The sequence below is a fragment of the Natator depressus genome, chromosome 26, assembly GCF_965152275.1.
Source record: "Natator depressus isolate rNatDep1 chromosome 26, rNatDep2.hap1, whole genome shotgun sequence".
NCBI classification, from domain to species: domain Eukaryota; kingdom Metazoa; phylum Chordata; order Testudines; family Cheloniidae; genus Natator; species Natator depressus.
This window is the reverse complement of record NC_134259.1, coordinates 16,208,616-16,214,615: the sequence shown is the minus strand read 5'-3', so window position 1 is coordinate 16,214,615 and position 6,000 is coordinate 16,208,616.

Sequence of the window (6,000 nt, the reverse complement as noted above, 5' to 3'; positions counted from 1 at the left end):
CTTCAGCTCACCACTTGAAAACCAGGCCCTAAGAGAGTAGTGTAGACAACACCAAAGAGGCTGCAATCTGGCCAAATGTCTAGTTATCTGACATGAACTTTGCATCCAGGTTTGGTACAAATTAGGATATAGCTAGTGGCAGGATTTGCAGAGGGCTGAGCACTTGTCACTCTCAGGAAGCCACGGGGTGCTCAGAGAGTTGGATCATCTGCGCAGCAGGCAGCGCTAGTAAAGGGTTTGGGGAAATACTAGTCTCCTCTGGGTGGGGTGGGTGCCAGCAGACCCAATTCACTATCTGTTACCAGGGAGGGTCTCCGCACAGCACTTTTGCGCTGCTATTTGTCACTGGGTACTCATCATTCACCAAAAGCTCTTTGAAAAAAAACAAACCTGTATTTAGGAAACTGACTACATAACTGGAAGGAAAAACAGTCTAACAGAGCAGGTGAAACAGAGAGTCAAGGTCCCATTCCCAGCTCTGGGAGGGAAGTGGGACCTAGGGGGTTAGAGCAGGGGGCTGGGAGTCAGGACTCCTGGGTTCTATCCCTGATTCTAGGAGGGGACCGGGGTCTAGGGGGTTAGAGCATGAGACTCTGTTCCCCTGCCCCTTGCCCTTTACCCAAGAGGGAAGCAGGTGTAAAGTGCTACCATTCTCCTCAGGTGGGTTTTACACCGTTTGCTCTGGGGTAAATGACTGCACATGGCCCAGAGCAATGGAGAATCAGGAGTTCTGTTACTAAGCCACCACTAAGTAGCTGTGCTTTTGGGGAAGTCATTTCCTGTCTCTAGGCAACCCATCTGCGCTCTGCTCCTGCTCCCTGGATTTGGTCCCTCTTCCTCCTTCTCTTCAAAGTCATTGGCCTCTTCTCAGTAAACTGTTCCCGCCCCTTAACGGCTGTTACCTGTTTTCACCTGCCCCCCTCCCCAACCACACCCCAACCCACCTGCCCCACATACACCTTCCCCACCTCACACTTGTCCCCTTCCTCCCCACCCCAGCGGCTCACTTGCCCCCTTTTCCACCCATCCTCCAACTTCCATCTGCCCCGCCCCTACCACACATTGGCCCCACACTCTTTTACTTGTCACCTAACTCCTGACTCCCTTTCATTAGCTCCTGCCCTCTCCTGCACCTGACACCTTCTCCCATCCCTCCTCTCCTGCACCCACTCTCTCCCCTCACCTCACACCCACCCCTACCCCCTGTCCCCTTCCACTCACAACCGTCCCCCTCCCCTCCACACCCTTCCCATTTGCCCTCTCCCCCAGCTGCTTCCTACCTGCTGCTCCACTAACTGCCTCTCCCTACACTTGACATCTGCCACTCCCACACCTACTCCCAGCTGCCCCTTCTCCTCCCCTACCCTCCCCTTCCCACTTACCCCTTCCCTCACCTGCCCACCTCCCCCCAGCTACGCTTTCCACCTGCCCCCTCCCCCACCTACCCCCTCCCATCACACACTTCCCCTTCCCCTTCACATCACATCTGCCCCTCCCCTGACCTGCCCACCTCCCTCCCAGCTACCCTTTCCACCTGTCCCTTCACATTGCCCCCTCCCCACCTACTCCCTCCCTCTGCAACCTACCCCCTCTCCTCACTTGCCCTCTCCCCCACATCCATCCCTCTGAAATCTGCCCCTCCCCTCCCACTTCTCACCTGCTCCCGCTCCCACAGCGACCCTTTCCACCTGCCCCTCCCCTCAAGCTACTCCCTCTTTCATCCTGCCACTCCCCTCACTCCTCCGCCATGCCCCCCACGCCTTCACATCTGCCCCTTCCCTCACCCGTACCTCACCCCTGCCCCGCACGCTCCACTCCAACTCACCCCTCAGGTCTCCCCCACCCGCAGCGTCCGCCGCGCAACGGACGCTCTGGAGAGGCGCGCGAGCCCGTTAGGGAGCCAATGAGGAACGGCCCGGGTGAAGGAGCGCGCGCCGCTTGACGGCCGGTTGGTGCGAAGGGAGGGGGCGCAGCGAGCGCGCGCCGCTTCTGTGACTGTTGGTGAGCGGAGCTTGGAGGAGAGACTGGGATGGGAAGCAGCCCTGTCAATCCTAACGAGAGAGGCGCCGGATTGGACAACCAGGAGGATGATGGGGAAAGAGGAGGGTGGGACCAGTACAAGCTGTCAATCTTGCCCAGTGAGGCAGCTGATTGGAGGGCGGGGAAAAAAGTGGGAAGAAGGAGAGAGGCTCCTCAAATTCCCTTTGGGATTCATTCCTCACGCCCCGCAAGGTCTGGATGATGGTCTCTCCCCAGGACCCCCCTTCACTGCCCAGGGACAGCCAGGCGAGGGGGGAGGCGGAGGAGGAGTGCCCGGAACCCCCCGACCGAGACTGCGGCCTTGTCGGGCCCGGGGTCCCGATTCCCGTTATTTGAGGGGCAGGCGGTGTGCAGACCCCAATGCCCCGCGGTGTCGCAGCCCATCTCCCCACGCGGCTGGATCGCAGATCTGGCGAAGGCTGCCCCTCGTCCGCAAACCCTGGCTCAGCACAAAGAACGCCACGGCAGGGGGCACCCGCGGCCCCGGCAGCGGTCGTTAGTCAGGGGTCGTTAGCTGACGCCCACAATGCGGCGTGAAGCGCCGCGAGCACCCGCCGCAGGACTGGGGGAGCAGCTGGGACTACGGCCGACCCAGCCGAGCCCTGCCTGCCGGGGGAGAGCGCCCCCTGCTGGGTCCCCCGCCCCGCCCCCTGCCCGCAGAGCCCCCTAGCGCCGCCCTGGGAGCGGCCCCGCCTGCCGGGGGAGAGCGCCCCGTGCTGGGTCCCCCGCCCCGCCCCCTGCCCGCAGAGCCCCCTAGCGCCGCCCTGGGAGCGGCCCCGCCTGCCGGGGGAGAGCGCCCCCTGCTGGGTCCCCCGCCCCGCCCCCTGCCCGCAGAGCCCCCTAGCGCCGCCCTGGGAGCGGCCCCGCCTGCCGGGGGAGAGCGCCCCCTGCTGGGTCCCCCGCCCCGCCCCCTGCCCGCAGAGCCCCCTAGCGCCGCCCTGGGAGCGGCCCCGCCTGCCGGGGGAGAGCGCCCCCTGCTGGGTCCCCCGCCCCGCCCCCTGCCCGCAGAGCCCCCTAGCGCCGCCCTGGGAGCGGCCCTGCCTGATGGGGGAGAGCGCCCCCTGCTGGGTCCCCCGCGCCGCTCCCTGCCCCGCAGAGCCCCCTAGCGCCGCCCTGGGAGCGGCCCCGCCTGCCGGGGGAGAGCGCCCCCTGCTGGGTCCCCCGCCCCGCCCCCTGCCCCACAGAGCCCCCTAGCGCCGCCCTGGGAGCGGCCCTGCCTGCTGGGGGAGAGCGCCGCCTGCTGGGTCCCCCGCCCCGCCCCCTGCCCGCAGAGCCCCCTAGCGCCGCCCTGGGAGCGGCCCTGCCTGATGGGGGAGAGCGCCCCCTGCTGGGTCCCCCGCGCCGCTCCCTGCCCCGCAGAGCCCCCTAGCGCCGCCCTGGGAGCGGCCCCGCCTGCCGGGGGAGAGCGCCCCCTGCTGGGTCCCCCGCCCCGCCCCCTGCCCCACAGAGCCCCCTAGCGCCGCCCTGGGAGCGGCCCCGCCTGCCGGGGGAGAGCGCCCCCTGCTGGGTCCCCCGCCCCGCCCCCTGCCCCACAGAGCCCCCTAGCGCCGCCCTGGGAGCGGCCCTGCCTGCTGGGGGAGAGCGCCGCCTGCTGGGTCCCCCGCCCCGCCCCCTGCCCCACAGAGCCCCCTAGCGCCGCCCTGGGAGCGGCCCTGCCTGCCGGGGGAGAGCGCCCCCTGCTGGGTCCCCCGCCCCGCCCCCTGCCCCACAGAGCCCCCTAGCGCCGCCCTGGGAGCGGCCCTGCCTGCCGGGGGAGAGCGCCCCCTCCACCCCACTCCCTGCAGCACAGTGCCCCCTAGTGCCACCCTGGGGCCAGCCCTGCATAGGCTGGGAGAGATTCGTGGGGGCTTGGGAGCGCCATCTGGATCCGCGCTCCCCCCATACATACCTTCCCCGAGACAGGGATCTCACCTGCCACCCCCCACACTTAGCTGCACCAGGCACAGGCATCGGCTCTGTGTGAGGGCAGGGCTGGGCCAAGGTACAGGGAAGGGAAGGGAAGTGTCATTAGTGGTCTTTTAAATGGAAATATAATCAAGGGCTCTTCTCACCCATGGGCTTAATTACAGCCCCTGGAGATTCTGTTCAGCCCCTCCCCCACACCCATGAGCACCCCAGGGGTAAATGCAGGTCAAGGGGGAAGTGCCCCCCCTCCGCATGTGGGTAGAATGTGGCAGGGGTTGGGAGCCAGAACTCCTGGTTTCTCTCCCCAGCTCTATGAGGGGAGTGGGGTCTGGTGGGTTAGAGCAAGGGGGCTGGGAGCCAGGACTCCTGGGTTATATACCCAGCCCTCTCTAGTACCCTTTCTATGCCTCAGTTTCTCCAAGTCTAACATGGAGCTGATTCTGCCCTATGTGCAGGGGTGGGGTGGACAAACTGTGCTGGCAGAAGCGACGCGGGAGGGGGCTGGGATGCTAGCTTGGGAGTTGCCTGCTGTCATAAATATAAAGGGAAGGGTAAACACCTTTAAAATCCCTCCTGGCCAAAGGAAAAACCCTTTCACCTGTAAAGGGTTAAAAAGCTAGGATAACCTCACTGGCACCTGACCACAATGACCAATGAGGAGACAAGATACTTTCAAAAGCTGGGAGGAGGGAGAAAAACAAAAGGGTCTGTGTCTGTCTGTGTCAAGGTTCCTCCCCCACTCTGAACTCTAGGGTACAGATGTGGGGACCTGCATGAAAACCTCCTAAGCTTACTTTCACCAGCTTAGGTTAAAACTTCCCCAAGGTACAAATTAATTTTACCCTTTGCCCTTGGAATTTCCACTGCCACCACCAAACTTTAACTGGGTTTACTGGGAAACGTAGTTTGGACACGTCTTTCCCCCCAAAATCCTCCCAACCCTTGCACCCCACTTCCTGGGGAAGGTTTGGTAAAAATCCTCACCAATTTGCATAGGTGACCACAGACCCAAACCCTTGGATCTGAGAACAATGAAAAAGCATTCAGTTTTCTTACAAGAAGACTTTTAATAGAAGTAAAGGAATCACCTCTGTAAAATCAGGATGGTAGATACCTTACAGGGTAATTAGATTCAAAACATAGAGAATCCCTCTAGGCAAAACCTTAAGTTACAAAAAAGGTACACAGACAGGAATAGTCATTCTATTCAGCACAGTTCTTTTCTCAGGGTATGTCTACACTACGAAATTAGGTCGAATTTATAGAAGTCGGTTTTTTAGAAATCGGTTTTATATATTCGAGTGTGTGTGTCCCCACAGAAAATGCTCTAAGTGCATTAAGTGCATTAACTCGGTGGAGTGCTTCCACAATACCGAGGCTAGAGTCGACTTCCGGAGCGTTGCACTGTGGGTGGCTATCCCACAGTTCCTGCAGTCTCCGCTGCCCATTGGAATTCTGGGTTGAGATCCCAATGCCTGTTGGGGCTGAAACATTGTCGCGGATTGTTCTGGGTACATATCGTCATGCCCCCGTTCCCTCCCTCCCTCCGTGAAAGCAAGGGCAGACAATCGTTTCGCGCCTTTTTTCCTGAGTTACCTGTGCAGACGCCATACCACGGCAAGCATGGAGCCCGCTCAGCTCACTGTCACCGTATGTCTCCTGGGTGCTGGCAGACGTGGTACTGCATTGCTACACAGCAGCAGCAACCCATTGCCTTGTGGCAGCAGATGGTGCAATAGGACTGGTAGCCGTCATCGTCATGTCCGAGGTGCTCATGGTCGCCTGTGTGAGGTCGATCAGGAGCGCCTGGGCAGACATGGGCGCAGGGACTAAATTTGGAGTGACTTGATCAAGTCATTCTCTTTAGTCCTGCAGTCAGTCCTATTGAACCATCTTATGGTGAGCAGGCAGGCGATATGGATTGCTAGCAGTCCTATTGCATCATCTTCTGCCGGGCAGGCAAGAGATGAGGATGGCTAGCAGTCCTATTGTACCATCTGCTGCCGAGCAGCCATAAGATGTGGATGGCATGCAGTCCTTCTGCACCTTCTGCTG